Genomic DNA, 25,007 nt, shown 5'->3' on the forward strand with positions numbered 1-25,007 from the left:
AAATAAATAAAAATTTAAAAATAGGTAATTATTTATTAGGGCTTTCCAAGCATGAAAGCAATGAGTGAGCCCAAAGGGGAAAATGTAGACACTGGTCCACCTTAAAAATATTTCCATTAAAAAAAAAGTAATTTGGGGCACCTGGGTGGCTCAGTGGGTTAAGCCTCTGCCTTCGGCTCAGGTCATGATCCCAGGGTCCTGGGATCGAGCCCCGCATCATCAGGCTCTCTGCTCAGTGGGGAGCCTGTTTCCCTTCCTGCCTCTCTGCCTACTTGTGATATCTGTCAAATAAATAAAATCTTTTAAAAAAAGAAAAAAGAAGGAATTTTACTTCACAAACACCTTGAGCAAAGAGAAAAAAGCAACTGCAAATTTTGGGGGGAGGGTGATAACAACTATGATGAGGGGTTAATGTATTAAAGATAAAATTATTTCATTAGTATATAATTATGAATTAATTCTCAGGTTACTAATACCCTACAGGAATTAAATTACACTGCAAATGGCTAAAAAGTTCCTCTGGCTGGGTAATTTCTCTTCTAAGGAAGAATGTATGTATCTCTGTCTCCGGTACTCTAGAGAGTAAGTAATCTAGTGACCAACCCATCCTAATGAAATAAGGCGGGGGGGGGGGGGAGGTTAGAGGGTGATATGCAATAATGTCCGCCAGAGTGTGGGTTCATTCAGCAGGGGTTTACAGTACAGTATTATGTGCAGGGCATCTTATTAGATATATGATGATGAACATGATTTTGTTCCTGTATTTAATGAGCTTCCATACCCCACAGCGGAGATACCAAAGTTAACAGGCCATTACAGGGTAATCTGTGTGACAACAGGGAGGGTGTGAGATGTTCTGGGCAGAGGGTAGGAGAGACCATAACTCACACCTGGGGGACTGGAAGTGGTCTATGAACAACAGGACATCTGGCAGAGGCAGTCTGATGTAAGGAGGTCTGGGATGGGTGGGAGCTGGGCATGTTCTGGAAACATGGATTATGCAGAAGAGGTGTGAGCAGAGAGTGGTGGGTGGACCAGGGCAGTGAGAAAACCAGCTAGAGAACCCTAATTATAATGATAAGAAGGCCAAATATTCAATAGCTTGAGGGTGGTACATTCACTGTTGAAATAGTAAGGAGCCATGGAACATCATCATCATCATCTTTTTTAAATTTTATTTATTTGAGAGGAGACAGAGCATGAGCGGAGGGAGGGGCAGAAGGAGAGGGAGAAGCAAACTTCCTGCTGGGCACAGAACCTGATGCCGCTCCATCCCAGGACCCTGGGAGCATGACCTGAGCCAGAAAGCTAGATGCTTAACCAACTGAGCCACCCAGGCGTCCCAGAACATCATTTTCAAATCAATTTCATCCTAAATGATACAGACATAAGGGGAGTTTGGAAAGAGGGTTTTAAGTGCAAGTGTTGAAGCTCAGTGTCTAAGAAGATACACATGCACATGGAAAACTATACGGAAATACTAAATATAAGCTGTCTTTCTTGGTATCTGCGTGACCCCCTGTGACTTATAACAAATGAAGAACGTGTGCTGACCAAATGTATAGTTCACAGGGAGGTTCAGATGGTAGCTTCAAAATTTAACAGCTGGGATCAGATTATTTATAGTTTGGGGCCCTATTCTTAGTTCACATGCTAGAAGCATAACTTCCTGAATAATGGAATTAAGCAGCCTCCCACACTCCACCATGGTTAAACCATTTCTGGAAATCTGTGTTCGTTCTGGGCACCATATTTTACACAGGAAATGAAAGAAAGTGGAGCAAGGCAAAGAAGAGTAATCAGATTGAGTAAAAATCTGGAAACCAGGTCTTCTCAGGACTGAGAGGAAAACCGCATACCAGCTGAAACAGCAAAGGCTCTAGAGGTAGGATAAGTCTATACAATCTATTGTCCATGTCAAGATACATGAGTGAGGAAGAAGGGAAGTGATTAACAGGTATAAATCCTACAGGGGATGCCTGGATGTGGGGACTGGCCAACTTAATGATTTTATGTTAATCTGATGATTACATTTAATAATTTAATGAAGAGGGAGAACTTTGCTTTGGAGGGCAGAAATGGAATCAAAGAGCAGAAGTTCCAGAAGACACATGTGAATTCAACAGCGGGGAGAACTTTCCAACAAGCATCATTGTTCAAAATGTAATGGGTTGCCCCTCGTCACTGCACGTGATCAGGAAGGAACCAGAAGACCTTTGGCCAGGGACAGTGTAAAAAGGGTTATTGAACTTCAGTGGGACAGACACACTCTAAGGTATGTTATGGATATATGTGCACGGCCACAGACAAGAATTCCAAAAAAAAAAATTTCATTTTAATAACGCATGTGTTTACTTATAATGCTCCTGTTACAATATTACATTTGATGACCAAATGTTCCCAATATCCATTTCCTGTTTCAGAAGAGTTTTTTTAAAAAATCGCACTGTAGACGGGTAGGCACCAACACATTATTCTACCTTTTTTCCTACTAAATTCCTTCATATAAATATGCAAGCAAATGTCCTCTACTTAAAATATAAGGCTGTGGAATGGTTGGTTTTATGCATCTGTTACTGGTTTGGTATTCATGTATTTGAAAACCAAGAACCTCAACGACATTTTCTTGGTAACATGAATATGCCTCTTTAGCTCCAATGTCTAATTCAATCGGTCATTTTAAATGAAAATTTTTTCAATTTTTGCTTATATTGTGATTAGTGGGATGAGATCACACTGTTACAACTATGGGTCTTATGAAGAAATAGGTTTTCCCATTTTCACTGAAAGTATTTGGTTAACTTTAAAATGATATATATGCATGAATGAAACAGAATGACTTAAAAAATAAAAAAAGAAACAGAATGACTTGACCGTGATAACAGGCACTCACAATATGTATCTTAACATGAATTAATAAATATATATTCAAGTAACATATATTCTTATATACCATTTCAAGGACAACTCCAGAATCTAGGTACTATACAACTTAATTTGCATTCAGTGAGATATGTTTTTAATTTACCTACTCTGTAGGAACATATCCCCACACGGGGTATGGAACACATGCATTCCTTGTATCTAGAGGACCACGTGACAAATAAGCAGCACTGCTGTCAATCTTCCAACATGGGTAGCTGCGGTATCCTGCCATACAGGCTATCCCTGCGGATGTGGTAGGGGGCAGAAAAGAGTATCCAAGACCATCTGCAAGCTAGTATGATTCTATTCTTAGGAGACTCTTGAAGCACAGGCAGAGGTCACCTAATACAATACATGGCTCACCTACTTCCACAGAACCTTCGTGGGAAACGAAGACGCCACTTGTGCCTGTCAGGCCTGAGTCCAGGGGCCCCGAGCTCAGATGCCGAGTCCTCCAGGTTTGGAAGGAAGCACTCCAGCCTGACAGCTGACCGTTTTGAGATTCATGCTTAAATCAGACCAAATTCCCAGCAAAGCGCATCTGAAGACCATGGATGACTCTGCCTGGAAAGCCACAGTCCCACGGGGCGCTCCCAGCCCAGGAGACAGCCCCAAGGCCTCATCCTGCCTGGCCAAATGCCCCTATGACGGGGTGTAGGGAGAGCTTAGGAAAAGGAAGTGCTTGCATTAAGGGCAGTTTCTCCAGCTACCTTTGACATCTATATCTATATCTATATCTATATCTATATCTATATCTATATATCTCTATCTCTATCTCTATCTCTATCTCTATCTCTATCTCTATATCTATATCTCCATCTGGGCTGGAGGCTGCTGTCCGGAGATTTACAGAACTAGAGTTCTCTGGAAAGGATCCTGGCAGGGACTCACCACGCTTGCATGAGTGCACATGGTGGCTCCCTTCCTCTGTTCATCTTGTCAGAGGTTTCTATACTGGGTGGCTGCCCCATGAACCACCCCAGACTGTCCTGGGGACCTGCTCATGGGGCTCCTGATGCTGCTGCCACAGCGCCACACACAGAAAGGGTTTCTAGAGCTGTTCCATTTCTTCCCGAATACCACTTAAAAACGGGGGTGGGCATGAGGCTGGGTAAGGAAGGGAAATGGAGGAGAGTGCTGGGCAGAGGAGGAAGGGAGAGGATACCAAAACCGAAGAGGGTCCTCCCCCCTCCACGCACAGTTCACAAGCCTCTCAGTGGAAAAGCTGTCACAGGAAAAAAAGCAGTGCCTTCAAACACAATGACCGTTTGGCAAATGGCAGATCTAAAAATATCCGGGGTGCATATCATCAGTGAGCAGTTACAGAAGTAAAGATGTTCTGTTGTATCTGCGAGTCAAATCAAAAATTCTAATCAGACACAGAACAATTTCCCAGAGCTTTCGGCAGGAGGTAATTATTGTGTTGACGACACCCAGAAATAAAGATGAAGCTGAGCCTGCTGTTTGGGCTGCCTCTGTGGAAGGAGGAACGAGGGACGGGTTTTTCTTGTATCAGCACTGATTCTAGGATGGCAGGGTTCCTAATCTTTCCTCTTTCCTGCTTTCACCAGGAGCGCCGGTGTGAAATGGTTTACACAATGGCATTCCAAACTCCGTGGACACCAAACTTAAGTGTACTTCCAACAGAGCCCTTAGGACAGAGAACTGTGTAGGGGAAGCCAGGATGCTGCCTCAGAAACAGAGGGGGCAGGGGTACCTACCTTCCTACCACCTGGCAGCTTTAAACACACCAGAGTCTCAGGAAGTATCATTGATTGAAAGGATGGAGTGACAGTTCCTGATGGTGGTGATGGCTTCATGGTATGGACACGGCTCAAAACTGATCAAATAAGATTCTTCAAATATATGCAGTTTATTGTATGCCTGGGACCCAGCAACAAATCTGATTCAAGTATGAAGGCTAAGATATTCTTTTCACGTATCCAAAAAGAGACAGACCCTCAGGAGGATATGGGAGGTCCATCTGCTGTGGGACATCTCAACAGAGTTTTTCACCTTTCCAGAAGTACTTCATTTCTTTATTTTTTAAAAGATTTTATTCATCTGAGAGAGAGAACGCACATGTGCGGGCACACAAGTGGGGGTAGGGCAGAGGGAGAAGCAGACTCCCGGCTGAGCAGGGAGCCCCACGTAGGGCTCGATCCCAGGACCCTGAGATCATGACCTGGGCGGAAGCAGATGCTTAACCCACTGAGCCACCCCGGTGCCCCACTTCATTATATCTTATATCCTTTTCTCTTTGAAGTTGGGTGCTTACGGTGTCCCCCAAGATGTTGTCATGTTCAGGGCTGAGGCCTCACATCGTTCCGCATCCTCTCTTGGTGGCTAAGCCTGCCTTTGCATCTCCACCCTGAATTCCTCCTTTCCCTGGCTTGTGTGTGATTCTGTCTCAACCCGCCCGCTCAACATCTGCATTTGGCTCTGTGTCAGGATCTCAGACTCAGCGTGTGCCAAACAGAGTTGCTGACCTGTCTTCTCCCCTAAACCACCTCCACCCACAGCCTTCCCCTCTCGGGTAACGGCCACTCCATCACCATGTTCTGTTCTGTGGCTCCCAGCTGGGGGACTTCTCTCTTCATCTCATATCCCACACCTACCACACCAGAAAACCTCAGTGGTTCTCTCTAAAACATCCAGATCCTGAACACTTCATCACTTTATCACTGGCCCGATTCTTACAACGGCCACCCCCCCGCCCCCACCACAGAACACCTCCTGGCCTCATGCTCTGGTCCCCACACAGCACCCAAACCATCCCTGTGCGGCCCAAGGCGGGGCCACGGTGCTTCCCAGATCCCTACTCTCCAGTTGCTCCCTCCCCTCCCAGCGGTTGCTTCAGGGCCCACAGGACTCCCACCTCTACACGTCCCCTCAGTCTGCTCTTCCACACTTGGCTCCTTACTCCTCCCACCCCGTCACTCTTCCCTCCCAGGACATTTGAGGAGCTCCTTCATCTGCCTGGAATGTCTCCCCACACACTCCCAAGGCTCGTGTCTTCACATCCTTCAAAGCTCTGCTCAAATACCACCTTTGCATAGTGTCCCTTCTGATTCTGTATTTAAGATGGCAACCTTGCCAGACATTCTGATCTCTGCTTTACTTTTCCCCGGAGCATTTGCCACCATCTAATGCACCATGAAATTTACTCTGTTTGCTGTCTGCCTTTTCCTCTTGGCCTGCAAGCTCCCTGAGGGCAAGACTTTTTATCAGTTGTGTTCACAGATACATTCCTGGGACGTAAGCGGCCCACAATTAAGTGTGTGTTGAATGACTGACCCAACGATGGATTGGCTGAATGAAGGTACTTCCTGCCCCCCCCCCGCCCCGCCGCGGTTTACAAGATCAGCCTCACATAAAGGATGACAGCTGTGTTGTACCATTCTTACTCTCTGGCCTTCTGACACAGACACATCCAGAGACAGAAATCCTGGCTGAAAAGCAGAGAGAGAAGAGCTGACAGATGGGTAAGGACACCAGGCTTACGCCGGGAAAAACTCATTCTAGTTATCTGCAAACAAGCAAGGAAATGGGAAACCACAAGATGTGACAAATAAATACTCAGTTCTATTTTTGAGAACCCACCAAATGCCAGACATAAGATTAGGTGCTGCAGAATCAAAGATTAGTAAGACACGGTCCTTTCTTAGAAAGGTGGAAATCCTATATAAACAGGTCATTCCAATTCAGGAGATCAAACCCAGAGCCAGGCGCCGTGAGGTCACTTTGGGAGAGTAAGGGAGGGAAAGCCGCTCCGCTTGGAGGAACCTGAGAAGGTATCATCATCGGAGGTCTGAATTCAACAATGAGTAGGGATGTCCCCAGCACAGGAGGAATAGGGGGGCTGCCCAATCCCCAGGCTGAGTGTTTGCAAGAGGCTGACATCTAGCAAAGGCCAAGTATGCTTGGGGAAAGGCAAGGGGGTGTGTGGCTACGTAGGAGAGACTACACACTGGTGCAGCTGCCCTCAGCAACACCCCTCCCCCTAAAGAGAGTCATGTGTTAAGTCTTAACCTGCAAGTGCTGGTTTCTTGAGGGGGGGGGCTCCAGGAGGTGAGGAGGTCATGGTGGGAGCCCTTGTGATGGGATTCATGCCCTTATGAAAGAGAGCTCAGAGAGCTCCCTCCTCGCTTCTGCCTTGTGAGGACAAGTGTGAAGACAGCCATCTCTGAACCAGGACGCAGGTCCTCACCACACACTCCCCTGCCTCCAGAACTCTGAGAAGTAATCATCTGTCATTTACAAGCCCCCCAGCCTATGCAATTTTACAGTAGCCCAGGCAGACTGACAGGGTGCGTGAACGTTGGTCTAAGAAAAGAAGTTTAAGAAAGTTGGTCTGAGAGAGGCGCCTGGGTGGCTCAGTGGGTTAAAGCCTCTGCCTTCGGTCAGGTCATGATCCCAGGGTTCTGGGATCAAGCCCCACATCGGGCTCTCTGCTCTGCGGGGAGCCTGCTTCCTCCTCTCTCTCTCTGCTTGCCCCTCTGCCTAGTTGTGATTTCTCTGTCAAATAAATAAAATATTAAAAAAAAAAAAAAGAAAGTTGGTCTGAGAAAAGAAATGAGGGGCCAGGTCATGGTGGGTCCCTCTAGTCCGTATGAAGTCCTGTGGGTTATAGGAAATGAGGGCAGGAAGGGGGCAACGAGGCTGGGTAGGGGATGTGCGTGTGCATGTGCCAGACGGGAAGGCGGGAAGCTGCGATGATCTTGTCATCGGAGGTGAATGGTGAGGTGCTCAACTATGAGTGGGCATCCCCCCGCCCCCGGAAGGAGTTTGGGAAGGAAACACAGGAGCAAGGTGTTAGAGAAATTTATTGTAAAGGCTTGAACAGCTTAACACTAGTCAGGCAGCCAGGAGGAAGAGCAAGGAGGGCGGGTGGGGGAGTGACTCACTGATCACAGGACAATGGTGGCTGAGCCCAGGAGGAGGAACAGAGGTCGTCAAACCACCACCGGCTGAAATAGTCAGAGGTGACACTCGCCACCGCCTTTGCTAACTCGGGACTACTGTCACAGGGTGTTCCTCTGAGGGGTCACGCTGGGAGAAAACTGATAAATAGCCAAATGGAGAACTGGCCATTTCAAAGCCCGTCTGACAGGCAAGCCGCCCTCCCTGGGTGAGGGGCTGGAGAGAAGGCAGGAACGCATGCTGTGCTCTGTGCTCACGCTCGCTCTCCTCCGGCTCACCCGGGAAACTGCAGGAACCCAAGCGTCCTCGTTCCCACCTGTCCCCCATGCACATAAGCACGTGTCCTCACATACTGACTTCTTTCCATTTCCAGTGAACCGAAAACAAGATCTAAAACTAAGAGATTATGGGGTTTTTTTCTGTTGGGTTTTGTCAGTTCCCTAAAAGTGTGGTCAGTTCTGTTGGCAAGAGGAAAAGAAGAATCTAGCTGTATAGCAACAACAAAAAGACACACAAAAAAACAAAATAAACAAAAAACAAACCTGTGGTAGTTTTGTTTTTGGTATTACTCTTCGAGTATCTGGATATCTTTCCAAGTTGGAAGTTCCAGATCTCTGTATCTAAACAGTGTAAATTCTCTATGTACTAAGTTACAACCTTAGAGACGGGGGTGGACAAACCACAATGTGCAGGGACAAAGAAACCATATTTTCCACAAGAAAGAAAGAAGCAACCACAAACAAATCCAAGATTATATTTTCTCCAGAAAAACACTCACTCCACCCTGTCCAGGAGAACTATTCTTATAAGCTGTCCCTGAGGGTTCACCTAAAATATATCCTGGTCCTGCACACGGCTATCATGTTCTAGAAATACTTTCCCTGTTTTTATACTTATTTCATGCTCTTATTCTTTTGCCTGTCTAATCTGCCTCCAGAAGATGGACCACATATCATTCTGATTTATTTTATCTAACACCTTTATCTAAAGCACAATTATTAAGTGCTTAAATAATTTCTGATGAATATTATGCAAATTGGTATGTTGACTGCTCCTGCTACGGAGAAACTCAATATTTTCGGAGTTGTCAGGCAGTGGGTGCAATGATAAAAAAAACTCCCACAAACATTTAGGAAACTCAGGTTCTAGGCTTATTTTTGCTACTAACTCTGCAGTAGCTACTTGAGTGAAACATAAGTAAATAGAAGCTGAAAATTTGCCTAATAATGGCAGCAAATGGGAAGTAATCAAAGAGCGGTACACAGTGACTGGATTTCTGCCTCTGTTGTGAAGAAAAAGATGGCATTATCACTGATTGACATGACCTCTGTAATTCTGGTTTTGATTCTAGGATTCTTTTTCTTACCATTTTTGAAAACGGAAGAATTCAAATTCTCCCTCTGCTTTTCAGTGCAAGAGCAAAATCATCTCTTTTAATTTCCTCCCTTCCCACCCAAAACAGCCCTCCCCATATTAATGTTCCAGGACTCACTGGAGTCTCACGGATGTGGAAGGATGCCAACAAGTCTTTACCATCCGAATAGGAGAGGATCGCTAGGGTGATGCCTTTGCCTGCAGAAGTCTTTCTGGGAGGCCGGAGGACACATAGTCTCAGAGCTAACTGCTGTCCCCTTATGCTGATTTCTCTTTACAAAACGTGTCCCAGGATTGTAGGTGAGGAGGTACCATTTACTTTTTTTTTTTTTCAAGAAAAGACAATTTGTTATATTTTGAAGAATGTAAATTTGATATTATTTATTTGTTTTATCGAGGTAAAATTCTTGTAACATAAAAGTCACCATTTTAAATTAAGTGTACAATTCAGTGGCACTCAGTACTCGCAGAGTTGTGCAACCATCACCTTCATTTCTAAAACGTTTTCATTACCCCAAAAGCAAATAGTGTACCCACAAAACATAACCTTCTCATCTAACATAATAAATTTTTTAAAAAATGAAATAAGAAAAAAAAAGAAATTCCACTCCTATGTCTGTACGTGAAGAGCTGAGAAGAGTTGTTCAAACAAACACTTGTCCACCAATATTCCTAGGAACACTATTCAACAGTCGAAAGGTGGCATCAACCCAAATGTCCATCAGCGGCTGAATGGATACACAGAAGGCGCTGTACCCACAATGACGGAGTATTATTCAACCATAAAATGGAAAGACATACTGCCAAAAACTACGACATGGATTCACCTTGAAAAGACGATGCTGTGTGCAAGAAGCCAGACTATAAGGTCACCTATTGTATGAGTCTACTGATATGAAAGGTTCAGGACAGGCGAATCCCCAGACACAGAAAACACACCGGTGCCTAAAAGGACTGGGGGGAGGGAGGAGGTACCACTTACTCGAGTCGTACTTCCAGGGCCAGGGGCCTTCTCACACCCTACTGTGTGCTCTCAAGTACCTTGCTGAGCCTTCCAGTGATATAACCAAGTCATGCTGGGGGGGGGGGGAGGCAAAGACAAAAATCACTTATTCTAAGTCTCTCATGTTTTTGTGCTAGGTGTTTCACAGATAGTGTTTCACTGGCTCCTCAGAATGTAACCTTTCTTGTCAAGGAAAAATTGGAAGCTCTGAGAGATTCAATGGTTCAGTCATTCGTCCAAGGCCTCAGAGCTAGCAAGAGGAAGAACCAGGAATCAAAGCCACGCTAGATGATGCTGTGGTTCACCTCTGTCCACCATACTTGCATGCCCCGTCTAAGTCCTTGCCAGGCGATGGGGACTCCAGTCTTGGTGCTGTAACTGAGGCCTTGGCGAGCGCCCTGAGCATCTGTGAGGTTCTCTTCAACTGTTAACGTGGTCTGCATACCCCTTCTCATTCTTCGAACTCCAACTATCTGAAATCTTTGACTTGACTGATAATCCCCAAATCCCATCTGTGCCTAGTTCACAGCCTGCACAGAACATTCGATGTGACGTCAGCCCCCATTGCCCTGCTGGGTTTGAGGCCTCTGCCCTCCGGCCAAGACCTGCAGGCTACATCTGTGCTGCTGGTCACTCTGGAGTTACTCTGTTACAAAACACTAAACCATCCCAATAAAAGGGGATTGAGAACGCCGAACACTACTCTCCATTGTGTTCAGCTCCAATCTGGTTCTTGTCCTCACCCTCCCCTCTCTTCTGCTCTCTCTCTGAGACAGAGAAATGAGTATCTGATATCTACTGGGGGCAGCCAGTGGGAGCAGAGAAGTGGGTAAGCCAGCACTGCATTCCCCAGCTCAGCGTACAGGTACACTGCGCAGCTCCAGATGGCTCCACACTATTCGGTTTCCTAGTTTGGGTTTGTCACATCTACACACTTGTTCACAGGCGTGTGGTGAGAGTGTAATTGTGCATTTTATGGTTATGAATGGGGCACAGCCTGACAACACTCTGATCATCATTTCCATTCGCTGTCATGCATTATCAATCTAATTCCCCATTACATGCCTTTTTTTTTTTTTCCCAAGCATTCTTCGTACAGCAAGGACAAAGAAAGGGAAAAGCCTTGCAAAGAAGACTGAATCATGAGAACAGGCTCGTCTTCGTGGAAACTGTAGAGCTATCACGTTAAGTTTGCCGGGGGGGGGGGGGGGGGGGTTTAGCTTTTGGCTAATTTGAAGTGAAAATTATTGTTAAAAAGTTCAGAGTTTTTGGTCTGTACCAAGATTTCTGGCCCTGAGGTTGGCAAGGCCGCACCACAATATAGGCTAACACAAGGTACCCACAAGATGACGTCACAGGGTACATTTTACTTTAGGCCACGGGGTGTTCTAAAGATGCCTAACTATATCCATGTGGGAGCAAGGTACGATAAAGTCACTCAGTGACTGACTTATTCCAGTAGGATCTACCATGTGCCCCTCAGGATCAGGGAGTTCAATGTAGTGAACGTTAAGTGAACAGGAAGTATGCAGTATCCATGGGCTGGTAAGTAATTGCTAGTAAGAGGGAGACCAGAAGACCCAGGTGGACATAGTCACAGTTCAGGGGCGAGGGTGTGCATGTACAGATACTCTCGACCATGGACAACTAATTTCTTCTTGTGCTACATCATGGAATAGACAGGGCTCCAAGTTTAAAACAAAACAAAACAAAAAACCCAGAAACCATGACAGGCGATACAGATCTAGCTTAACAAGCTAGATCTAGATGCTCCACGTGTGAATTAGAGTTAGCTATGCCTGTGTTCTGACTGAGGCCACCAGCGTTGATTTTTATTTGGTTATTTTCCTTGATTCTTATTTGGTAGTAATAAGGTCACTGAGCTGAACCAGATTCCTTATATTCTTCATATTCCTTCCAATAATCACGGTCTTTATTCTTGTCAGTAATTACCCAACTTCCACTGATACGATTAAGAACTGAATACACATACACGCACTCACGCACACCCTCAGTATGCCCCAAATAAGGATTAATGCGATTCACTAAGTAGGAGCAACGGCTCTGATCATCTTCTGTGAGACGAAGAGAGGCATAATGACTGATTATTTTTAAGGTGATGCTTCTAGTGGAACCAACTGCCATAAATGTAAGCGTGTGTCTAAATTATTCCTTAAAAGAGAAAGACATGCTGATCCCTTGGGACACAGGAAAAGGTGGGAGCTGGTGGATTTGGGGAACCAGAGGAAACTGCTGTGGAGAGAATTTTGGATAAGCTGGATTTATGCTGATTCAGAAAACCTCTTGCAGGACACGGTAGTGAAACCAGCAGGCCTGTGTGTGCAGTGGGGACCCTGAAGCTCAGAGCTCCAAGAGCTACTGTACCAGCCTTTCGGATTAGACATCTTGGGAAAAACAACGAAGGGAAATGCTATGGAAGTACCAGAGTCTAATTAGGGCTTGAATGAACACAAGGTAAAAGACTCAGATCCCACCACTCCCCAACAGTGGCCACTTTGTCCAGATGCTCACTGTAGGGCAAGTTCAAGTATCTGTTCAAGTATCTGTGTATCCCATGCAACTGATGGAATGGTGCCTCTTACCCCTTTTCTCACTTCAACTCCAATATTGCCTTTTGTTGCTTTTATCACATTTCAGAGAGAAATGGACAGCAAAGAAGCAGAAGCGGGAAGGTGGAGTAAAGAGACTGCCCCGTGTCCTGTGGAGGGAAGGAGGGGATGTGGGCCTGAGGGATCTTGGCTCAAGGAGACTAGAGTTTTGGGGAATTTAGATCAAATGACCAAGGGAAGATCTTTATCCCAAGGCTGATGCTCCTGTGAGGTCTCAGAAATCATTTCTAATGGAGGTGCTGGGATTTTCACTATGAGTAAACGTAAACAGAGAACTTCTGCCACACATTTTATTGATATGTCAGGCGGCATCTAGAAAATCAAAGATGTGAATGGAAGTCAGCACTGGATCTGGACTTATCCGTTCTGATACTGTGGGGAGAGTGGATTAAAATAACTTCAAGAGTTCTTTAACCATGAGCATGTCTACTTCTTGTTTTGACATATTAAACTAGAAATTCTCCAGAAGCTGCACTGTTCCTTCTTTTTTCAAAAGAGAAGTATTTATCAAAGAACAAAGCTTTAGATTTAAATCACTTGTTCATTCAGTATGTCAGGCTAAACGCAACCCTTGTAACAGAGAAGCATAAGGCGTGTTGAGTAGAACTGTGTCTTACACACACACACACACACACACAGAGCAATGATGTAAACACAAGTGGTACACGTATGCAGTAAAGTTAGTAGAGATCTGCGGAGGAGGTCTCGCTCCATCCCCACACTTACTGAAGCATACAGGTGCCCAGCAGGTCCCCTCACATAAGATTTTTGGACCTTCATCTCTTCAGTACCTTTCCCATCACAAACCCATCATACTTTTCCCTCAACTCATCAAAGTTGATTCTACAGCCCCTTCCTGCACAAACACTGGCATATCGACTAATCTACAGAGCCTTCTCCCAAGTTCCAGAACCCAAGCAAGGACTCATTGTTCTTGGCTGGTTCTCTGACCTCAGCCTGTGACTTTGCTGTTCCAATAAAACTGAGCACTCTACACATCTGGGATGCTCTTCTCAGGGATTATGAAATCGGTGACTCACTAGACCTCAAGGGGTCTCAGTTTCCCCAACGACAAGATAATGCTAATGGCACTAGCCACCTGCCAGGCTCTCAGGGGACTTGGCAACAGTATCTACAAATCACCAAGAGGCCCTACGCCATAAATAACAAGTCTTATTAATAAAATTAGCTGAAGACAAGTGCCAAAGAGAATACAGCAACAGCAACAGCAGCAGCAGCTCACACTTGGTCAGAACAAAAGAGGGTGGAGGGATTCTCTGATCTTCATTTCTACTAACAGTGCCTCCCTTTAATACAAGAAGACTTTAATCTTTTTTTTTTCTTTCCCCTAAAAGGTTACTTCTACCTACACAACTTTGCACATCAAGTGAAAAACTTCATTCCAAGTTATCAGGAGGCAACATTCTATTCATTGGCAGGACAATATAGTATCGATTTCAAGGCAAGTCCAAATATTGCTTCCAATTACATTAACTGTGGCTATTTAACCTCTCAGCACCAAATGGATTCCAATCTATTTGCTGCATGACCCTCATTCCTGTTGTGCCTTAAATAAATCCAGATTTCATTTGCAGCAGAATGGTTCCCTCAGCCAAAAGAAGGGACTCAGCCCCTGATACTCTGGGTTGCAGGAGCTAAGTGACACTCTGAGAATCAAAATCCGGTTTCTGCTGATCTAAGGGTTTGGCTCTCTGGCCTTGTCCAAGTCAGACTCCAGAGAAATGGGGTCAAATGCGATGAATGAACATGGAGCAATGAAAAGACCAGAAACAAAAACAGTGAAATGTGTCCTCCCTCCTCCACCCTAGCCCCCCCACTTTGGTCCGTATTTTCAAGATGGCATACACAGCTAAGTTCCAGTAAGTGTAGAGATTTCTGCGTCCAATTCCTGAGGTATTTCCCCAGGGCTGGGAGTGGCTTCCCTGGATGAAGTCAGAAGTTTGCTGCGGGCTCTCTGGCTGGTGCTTTCCCACACCTGGCACTCCCGCTGTTGGGAAAGGATGAGATTTAGGGGATGCAGAGCCAGGAGGGATGTCTGAGCAGCTGCTCAAAACCCAGTCAGGTAAACGCAGATCAAGTCAGTCTGACCAGGTGTCTAAAAATATACCGGTAGCCAGCCCCCCCGCCCCCAACCGCCCCGCTACTGGACAGGCCGCCAGCAGTGAAGAGCTCCGATTTAGAAATGTGCCTGTCTTAGGTGTTCTGAGAATTCCTTTCACGCGAAGCTGTGAGGATTCAAACTGCAAGACGCCAGAGCAGCGGCGGCAGCCTCTATTGGGATGTTCCATTCATAGGGGAGAAAGAGTCTCATCCATTCACGGTGGGGTCAGGGAGTCCTTTGCCGGCATTGGATCGCCCAGCTCAGCAAGCTGAGCTTCCGGCAGGCAGCCGGGCAGGGCTGCATCATTCAGAATGAGGGTGTCTATGAGGAAACCACCGCCAGCGCTATTATTAGAACAGCCATCCCTCGGAAATTTTGCAGAATTTGCTTGAATCTACTGAGCGGTTACTTCGCTCACAAGGTATTGGAGAAAGGCACCGGGTTCCTGATTACACAGGGGCGGCGCACACAGCTTTCAGAGTGCAGGACTGATTCATCTTCTCTAAAGGCAATAGGCACAAACGTTTGGGCATCTGTCTGCAACACAGATGCAACGCGTTTGGTCATTTTCAAATGACCACGTACTAAAGAAGGTTTCCTCCCGTTCTCCTCCACCCTCTTTCTCAATGCATCAAACTTGCTGCAGCCATTTGGAGTGTAAAAGAGCAGTGTATTTTAGCAGAATCATCTGTCTGCTTCCTGCCACCCTCAGGCACGGAAAGGACAGGACTCTCCTGTCACTTTCATAAAAATGGCTTTTCTTTAAAATAAAAAAAATAAAATAAAAAATTACCACCCAGGTCTGCTTTCTGCAATATCGTTTCCTTTCTCCCTGGGTAAATTCAGACAGTGTGAGGTTGAGATGCCAGAGAAAGTGTATGGGGGGAGGGAATGGATGGCAGAAGGGAGTGTAGTAGGTGCCGCACGTGGGGTTTGCAATGAAAAAATGTCACATCCGCGACATTAAATACTCTACGCTTCCAGTAAAGAAGAGTCATGTCCCTTTCACCGGCCCAGCATTTAAAAATGGACACACAAGTGCGCATAATCAACCTCCTCCCAGCAGTCGCGGCTGGGAAACAAAGACACATTACCTTTTTATTTGTTGCGCTTCGCTAGGAGCCAAGGAACTTGAGGTTTGCTGCGGCCGATCCACCGAAACCGGCGTCCCATTCGCCCTGGGGTGCGCAGGCCCGTGGCCTAGCAGGCAGCATCAGCGCCCGGCGCCTCCGCCTCCTCCACAGCGCCCGCAGCCGCCCCGCCGGGTCCCGGCGCGCCCCCGCCCCCGCCGCCGCCGCCCCGGCCCCGCCGCCGCCCCGCCGCGGGTTCGCCGTCAGCCCATCGCCAGCTCGCGCCGCTCACGCCGAGCCTGGCCGCGCGCCAGGGCGCACCGCCGCCGGCCCACCCCCAACCCGCGCCGGGCCCGCCGCATGCTGCGGGGCTCCCTGCCCGCCTCCCCGCCCCGCGCCACGCCCCCGGAGCCCCCCGCTCCGCTTCCCCCGCCCTACGCGCGGGCCCAGGCGCGTCCCGCAAGGGCAGGCGGGCCGCGGGAGGCCGGGCGGCCGCGGGGCGGTGCGGAAGGCGGGCTCCGGCGGGTCCCGCGCGGCCCGGCGCGCCGCCCGCTCCCGGACAACAATGAGCGGCCGCTCCCCGCGCGCCTGGCGCGGCACGGCCCCTTCCACGCCGGAGCCGGTCAAGCCTCGCGTTCCCTCGCCGCCGCACACGCAGTCAGGACAAAGTTAGGTCCCGAACGCGCCTGCTAACCGCGAGAGGCTGTGCGGGGTCAAGCGTGGAGAGGAAGAAGAGCAGGGATTTCGAAACGGAGGATTCCACCCCACCGCCCCCAACCCCCCCAGTCAGAACCCACCAAAGCCACCGCGGGAGTCCCTCTCCTACCCTGTGAGCCGCGGAGAGGGGCCACCTGAGCTGAACTGGGCTGAAGATGCAGCTCTTACCCCTCCATGTCCAATTGTTGTGAGTCTTCACCTCCCTCAACTCTTTGGAAATGGAAGTTCCTGCGAGATAACCTAGTCTTGGAGCTATTGTCAAGGATTCGCAACAATTACAGGGAAAGGAGACTTCCATTTCAAGAGACCTGGCGGAGGGAAACAGGCTGACACGCTCTCTTTCCAAAAAAGAGAAACAAACTCAGAGAAATATCCCTACGAAGAACAATAACTCAATTCACATTATGTGTCTAAATGTTTATTGCTTCAGCAGCTCAATTTGCCCTAGACACATCTTTTTTCCACAAATTGTCAAAACACGGTTTGATAAAATAAAGGGAGAGGCAGACAGGAGCACCCGCTTACTGTGGGTGGGAAAGCCGGCTTATCTCAGGGGTAAAATCTTCCTCTAAAACTCACTCATCGCTTGAAATCCCAACATGTCTCCATCCGTTCGTCCATCCATCCATCCATCCATCCGTCCATCCGTCAAGGGAGAAATGGCTTCCCCTTTCATCACAGTTGAAGGATTAGATCTAACACAATTATTTTCCTGACACTGGCAGGAGTGAAGACTTAAAAAATTCATAATAAAAAAGAAATATTGCATATTCTTTCTTCCCAATGATTGAAAATTAACTCTTTCTAGACACGGTGTATTCTTCTCTAAAGATCTCTGGTGAAAATTTCTGGCAGTTCAGGATGTCTCACAGTCAACAGAAGGGAATTTCTGTATACAATTAGTATTGGAGAAAAAGGTGAATGACCACCTGTGATAAGGATGACCTTATTTCAACCTGTTGTCATCACAGAGTCTTGACTGGGGAACTTGACTTAATTATCTGAATCTGAGTCATGAGAAGCCATGTTTAGATGGGAGGTTTCTGTACCTTGGGAGTCCCTGAAGGTCGTTTTAATGCAAAGCCCCGTTCTTTCATGATGAAGTTGAGGGAGTGCTCAGAGGGAGTGCTATTTCATTGGAAGAGCATTTCCAGTGCTGATCTCTTTTGACTGCACCAGCTAGTGAAGGGGTAATAGTGTTCAGACCTTTCTCTTGGAGTATTTAGTTCCCATCCTTCAAAAAGTCATTGGATTGTTTCTACATCTATCTGCTGATTTTCCACCTTGGCAAATGGAATTGTTAATTTGTCTTGAACTGAACTTGTCCCATCGGCAAATCCTCTTTCCAGATTCCCCATCTTCCTGCACAGCTTCCCTCCACCCCCCAAATGCCAGAACAGGGATACAGGGGTCTTTTGTCTCCTTCCTTTCTCTCATTCCTTACATTCAGTTTATCACCAAGTCTGTCCTCATAAATGGCTCTGGAAAGTTCCTTGAGAGCAGCCTCTTGTCTGAGTTAGTCCAACACCGCCTGATGACATTACGTCTTTGCTGAATGAATAACCAGGGCCCCGGCCTCATTGAGCCCCCTCACCTTTCACTGAGAGGTCTCCAGAAGCCTCCTGGCTGGACTGCAAGCTTGTCCCTCCAAGACATTGTCCACACCAGCTCGACTCATTCTCCTAGAACTCAGATCTGATCATGGGACTTCTATGCTTCCACCTGTTCAGGGCTTCTCTGGCTCTTAGGAATAAGTCAACACTTCTTCAGGTGACCAGATTGTCCTGAGCATCAGGATCTCCTGCTCCATCTAGCCTTATCCCTCGCAACCCGACCCCACCAGGGTCCATGTCACCTTCTATCCTCAGCTACATAACCCTCTTCCAAGCCCCCTCTATTTCAGGTTCTCACTAATCCCTTGTCACCTAGCAGCCAGTGACTTCAGAAACAACTCACATCATGTCATAATCTCTGTGACTAAGCATGTCAGCAGCTTCTCATGGCTCCTGAAAGCATCTCTTCTCCACACCTGTCGCATGTTCTTCTCCCTGCACACACACACACACCCAGGCTCTCCCCGCCCCCAAGCCAATTTCTGTCCTTAAGAGACTCTTTCCTCACTTGGCTTTTTTCCGCATTTCTTGTTCCTCCTGCCAGGAATATTCACTCAGCCTCCTGGCCCCAGTCTTTGTATAGCTGACTCCTTGTCATCCTCAGGTTTTAGCTCAAACACTGCTGCCTCCTCCCTAACCTTTCCTAATCAACACAATGTTGATTACCCCACCAGGTAGCCTTCATATATTATCCTGTTTATTTCCTTGTTAACATTTAATCACAATCTATAGTCATAGCCCTGTGTTAAGAGCACAGAATCTTGCCTTGGCCACCTGTTAGCTGTCTAGCCTCAGACAAGTTTCTTAACCTCACTGTGTCTCAGTTTTCTCACCTAAGAAGTGAGGATAATAAGGTTGTTAGGAGGATGAAATGAGTCAATGTATGTAAAATATTTAGGACAGGGTCTGACTGCATAAGCATAAGCCCCATGAAGGCCTTTATGTGTTTACGCCTCACTTTGTCCTCATGACCTGGGTTAGTCCTGGCACAGGATCTCTTTATGCCTTATACCTTATATGTTTGGGGTCCAGACTAAGAATGGATAAAAATTTAGGGAAGAAAAATTTTATTTGAAGAATATAAGTACCAAGGACATAAGCCATTGGAAAACTTGATGAATGAGATAAAATTCAAACTTAAATTATCTGCAAGTTGGTGGACATGTGAAGGAAATACATCCTTTGTTTCACCAGTGGCAATCCTGGGAGCTGATGGATAGCAAGCTTTGCCAGTTGGAATTCTATAATGGTTTGTTTTCCGAAGAGCAGCTGATTCTACCACCAAGAATTCAGGCAGTTACTTGCAAAGGCACAGCGAATCAAAGGATCTTTGCAAAGTGTTGTCCATCAGCCAGCCCTAACATGCAGTCTTGATGAAAGAATACAGTGTTTCCATTTTCAACCTGAGTTTAATACTTTTTGAAGAGTCTAACTCCACAAAAAGAAAAAAGAAACGTGGCAGGCTGGTTTCTGGACATTTGCCTTTCTGTTTCCTTCAGCGGCTGGAGAAGATTCAGAAAGGAGAAATATTTTTCCTTTTGCCCTTCCTCAGAGCAAGCAGGATTTTGAGACTTGAATGTCTGGGGTTCCCCTTGCCTCTTACACAGAGTTAGGGAGCTTTATTTTGAAAAGAGCTGAACCCTCAAAGGGCGGAGAAGTGCTCTGAGGTTTGGAAATGGGGAATGGAGACAAGCACCCCAGAAGGAAAGAAGTGACTTCTGTAATTAGAGAAGCCCATACTGTCCCTGCCTCAAGAGGGCGCCAGACATCTGACCCGGGTCATGTGGACACGGGTCGAAGGGCCGGGAATAAGTTTTAAGAGGTGTGTCTTGGGCACCGCAAAGGATCTTGGGGTTTGGCCTCTGAGGGATGAGTCTTTGACTTTCAAATGGATCTCCAGTTCTTAGGCACTGAGCATCTCAGTGGCAACCAGGATTGATAAACAGGAGACCCCTTTCCCGTCTTAAGGTACAATGTGAGCTGGGGGAGAGGAAGAATGAGTAAATCCCTACCACCTTTGTGAGTGAGGATATAGTCAGATTTTCACTGGGTTTAGAGAAATAAATTAGTGTGGTGTTTTTTAGACCCCTAGTTGCAGGGCAAAAATTATCTCTGCTATGTTAGTGAAAAAAGTACCAGGTTCTTAACTCTGGGATCTGAAGTCTCAGCTTTCCTAAGCAAGTTCGGGGCAGTAAATGGGCCATTAGCAGAAGATTCCTCAGCTCAGATCTTGGCCAGGCTACCATGATTAGTGAAGAAAGATGGCCTCCATTCCTGCCTTTGTGTAGCTGCCTTGCTGAGGACAGACAGCAGTGTGGGTGTCTGGGCTACATAATCCTTTCCAGTAACATTGGATAGCCCCGCACTCCCACCTGGAAGGTCCAGTGTGACCTTGAAGGAGTCTTTTAACTCTTTGGTGCCTATTTTGTTCACCTTTAAAATAACAGGCCTGATGATCCTCCCTCTCTTCAACTCTGTGAAGACTATTGTTTCAACACATACTAAGGATTTTCACAACCATACAACTGATATTCAACATTATTAGGAATACGTACTCTGTACCAGGCACAGTGCTATGAACTTTCCAAACATTCATTAATTTCATCATCCCCAGATTCCTATGAGATGGAAACTATTTTTTCCCCTTCCACAGATGAGGCACTTGGGGGTTTAAAGAGGTTAAGCAACTTGCCGAGATGACTGTGTTAATTGGATTTGAACCCAAAGTCATCCTTTTGTGACTCAGAGCCCTCATCTTTCATGCCTCACTGCCATGCCATATATATATATATATATATATATATATATATATATATACACACACACATACATATGCATGTAATCACAGTGAATAAGGCCTCAAACTTAGTTTATATACAGTATTAATTATGGATTGAATCACAGTTGGCTTTGGATAGTACCTGGAGGTGACCATAACTTGTCCTGATACATTAGCTCCTTACTATGAGACACACAGTTACGTTTCATTTTGTATCTTTCCAAAGGAAGATTTCTTTCCATACTCCAACCAGATTTTAAGGACAGGGCGAGACCCCTCTGCGGTAGGCTGAAGTGCTTGATGGATTTTAAGTGAACTCTATTATATTTTTATACCCAATCGTTTTTTCTCCTCACTCCCAGGTCAATTAAAGGCCAATGCTGAACCACTTCAATCAAAAAGAAAGAATTCCATCTCCTCTCATGGCTTGACAGCAAGTACTTAAAACCATGTTCCCTGGGGTCCATGAAGAAATCATCTAATAGCTGTGTTTTATTTTGTTATTTTTTAAAATAGCAATATCTTTTTTTAATAGCTATGTTTTATAATCTTATTATGTTCTCATTACATTAGATTATTGCTTATTATTTTTTCCTGGTTGGGATCATGGTTTTGACTGCCTCAACTCATGGCAACAAAAACCCAGGCAATGCTTTCTGAAACACAGACAAGAATCAATCAAAACATCACAAGTTAATTAATGTAATTTGGAGCCCCCGGGAGCAGCTGTGTTACAGTGAGTACCACAGTATGAAACTGGTGTACATTAGAAGCCTGCTCAAATACGCAGGTTAGCTTTCACCAAACACTTTCCGTTTATTTACTCAGAAATAGGCATTAATAATCATAGTCAACACTTGGTTGGCACTTACCAAGCACCAGATCTGATTATGTGCTCTACACAGAACTCATTTAATCTTCTCATCAGTCCTGTGAGGTTGGTACATTATTAATCCCATTCAGGAGAAAAGGAATTAAGGCACAGAGAGGTTGTATTTACTTATTTACTTAAGATTCTGTGTATTACGAGCAAGAGAGCATGAGCAGGGGAAAGGGCAGAGGAACAAGCAGATCCCCACTGAGTACAGAGCCCAAAGACTTCGAGCTCCATCCTAGGACCCCTAGATCATGACCTGAGCTGAAATCAGACCCTTAAACAACTGAGCCATCCAGGCGCAAAGCACAGAGAGGTTTTATAACCCACCTCTGGTCCTATACATGTTAAGTAGGCAAGAGACAATTAGCAAACCCTGGCCACCTGACTTTATTAGTAACACTCATCTTACTCGCCAATTTCAGGGTATGCAGAGGCATTGCTTCCTTATAATGCATAGCACAGTGTCTGTCAACTAGAACTCAGTACCTGTTATTTATTTCTCGGCCCACTGCCTCATTACAAAAGCGAGTTAAGACAGAAATATTTGTTAGATTGAGGGGCGCCTGGGTGGCTCAGTGGGTTAAAGCCTCTGCCTTCGGCTCAGGTCATGATCCCAGGGTTCTGGGATCGAGCCCCGCATCAGGCTCTCTGCTCAGCAAGGAGCCTGCTTCCCTTCCTCTCTCTCTGGCTGCCTCTCTGCCTACCCATGATCTCTGTCTGTCAAATAAATAAATAAAATCTTAAAAAAAAAAGAAGAAATATTTGTTAGATTGAACGGGAAAAATTCATCAACTATTTGATTTTCAGTTGTGACTTCTAATAGTGTGGAGGCTTATGTGCAGGTGACATCAATCAGTCAATCTCACAGGCAAGCAATAAGAAGATATTGAAATGATGTGTTAGTGTGGGAGGAAGAGCCCCAGGATTTATGAGAACACTGACCCCTGAGACCCAGGGAGGAAAAGGCAAGTCAGTTTCTTGGAGTTGAGATAGGGCTGGAAGCTGTCATGCTTGTGATAGGATGATTTCTTCTGCCCCCCCCCCAACAAATCCGACCTATCCCAAATTATTATGGCAAAGAATGGTCACAATTCGCATTATACATTTGGTGAGTTCAGTGTAGCAAATTTCTAGAGTTCTCCCTCACCAAATGGGAAGCTTGTTCAGCTATTTGTGGAGATGGGGATTGGATATACACAATTAGAACTCAAAAAGCAGGGCACCTGGGTGGCACAGTCAGTTAAGCGTCCAACTGTTGGTTATGGCTCAGGTCATGATCTCAGGATTGTGAGATCCAGCTCCGCATCAGGCTCTGGAGCTCAGCAGAGTCTGCTGGAGATTCTCTCCTCCTCTCCCTCTACCCTCCTGCTTGTGCTCTCTCTATCTCTGTCTCTCAAATAAATACATGAATAAATCTTTTTAAAAACTCAAAAAGAGATATTTGGCTGGAAAATTAAAAAGTTGACAATGGCTATACATAGAAAGCTTTGAAACCTCTGGAAAATGATGGAATCATTTAAGAAGATTTTCCAGGAAAGTAGGAAAAGAGGAGGGCTCTGGACCAGTTCTAAGACAGTATTTCTCAGACAAGCCGGCTTCAGGAGCACCTGGAAGGCTTCAAAGGATGCTAAATCCCACCCCTATATTTTCGGATTCACAGTCTGAGTAGGGGGTTTGGGATGTAAGAATTTACATTTCTAATAAGTTCCTGGGTTGTTGATTCTGCTGGTCAGCTGAGTGGATACTACTTTTCCACTCTGGCCTTCACTTTGCTCAAGGCACTCTGGCCTCCCTGCTATATTCCCTACTCTTTAGGCTCTCTAGCCCCAGGGCATTTGCATGTCCCTCTGTCTGGAATGCACTTCCCCAGATATCAGAAGGAATTAAGCCAGCATCTTTTTCAGATCCCTGCTCAAATGTTACCTTATTAGGTAGTGAGGTCTTTTCTGACCATCTTTTTTTTTTCTTTTTAGTAGAGAGGAATGGAAGGAAGTTTTTTTCCCCCATAACTGTATCACGTGATTCTTCTTAAAAAAATAAAAGATTTTATTTATTTGAGAGAGAATGAGCAAGCAAGAGAGAGAACACACATGGGGGAGTGGCAGAGGGAGAAGCAGACTCCTCGCTGAGCAGAGAGCCCAACATGGGGCTCAATCTCAGGAATCGGGGATCATGACCTGAGCTGAAGGCAGATGCTTAAATGGCTGAGCCACCCAGGTGCCCCATTCAATTTTTTAAGTGCTCCAAATCACAGTAATCTGTGACTATCTTCCTTAAAAATGGATCCTTTCACTTGCCCTCCTGCTACTGCCCCTCTCCCTAATCCCTTCCCTGTATTTTTCTCTATTGTCCTAATCACCTGCTAACAGACTGTATACAACTTATTCACTTATGTGCTTTGCTTATTACCTACCTCTCCCAGGAGAGTAGGGATTTATGTCTGTTTTGTTTATTGCTGACTCTTCTGAGCCCAGAAGAGGGACTGTGTCTCTGGCACATATTAAACGTTTAATAAATATTCATTGAAGGGATGAATAAAATGAATGAATGAACATTCTCAGATGTAGAATTGTGGTTTTAAGAATTTAATTCTGATGGGGGCACTGGGTGACTCAGTTGGTTAAGCATCTGCCTTCTGCTCAGGTCAAGCTCCTGGGGTCCTGGGATCGAGCCCCCTTTGGGGCTCCCTGCCCCAGTTTGTTTCTCCCTCTCCTTCTGTCCCTCCCGCACTCTGCTCTCGCACATGCTCACTCTCTCTCTCTAAAAAAAAGAAAATAATCTAATCCTAATGGACACCCTTCCTAACTGGTCACCTCCTTATCAAAAATGAAATATGAACATGTTGCTCCATTCTGAAAATACCTGCTCTTGCACCAGGGGTAAAGCTCTTGCCTGGGTATAAATTCACCAGTAGGCACTGGGTGGTGCTGGGACATGACAGGGAACATCCCTATCTTCCGTTCCCTGACCACCT

General features: G+C 46.0%; 1 protein-coding gene across 8 annotated transcripts in view; it reads right to left on the reverse strand.

Moving 5' to 3' along the window:
• The window catches only part of FRMD4A (FERM domain containing 4A), a 607,066-nt gene that overhangs the window by 196,179 nt on the left and 385,880 nt on the right, over window positions 1-25,007 (reverse strand). Inside the window, exon 1 of one of the 8 annotated variants that reach the window (XM_046013734.1) lies at window positions 16,874-16,891. The exons of 6 other annotated variants lie outside the window; for them this stretch is intronic. The gene's annotated coding sequence lies outside the window, so the exon portion shown is untranslated. Of the gene's footprint in view, window positions 1-16,071; window positions 16,268-16,873; window positions 16,892-25,007 lie in introns of those variants that run through there. One more of the 8 variants, XM_046013733.1, reaches the window with a different exon arrangement.

The sequence above is a fragment of the Meles meles genome, chromosome 7, assembly GCF_922984935.1.
Source record: "Meles meles chromosome 7, mMelMel3.1 paternal haplotype, whole genome shotgun sequence".
Lineage (NCBI taxonomy): Eukaryota > Metazoa > Chordata > Mammalia > Carnivora > Mustelidae > Meles > Meles meles.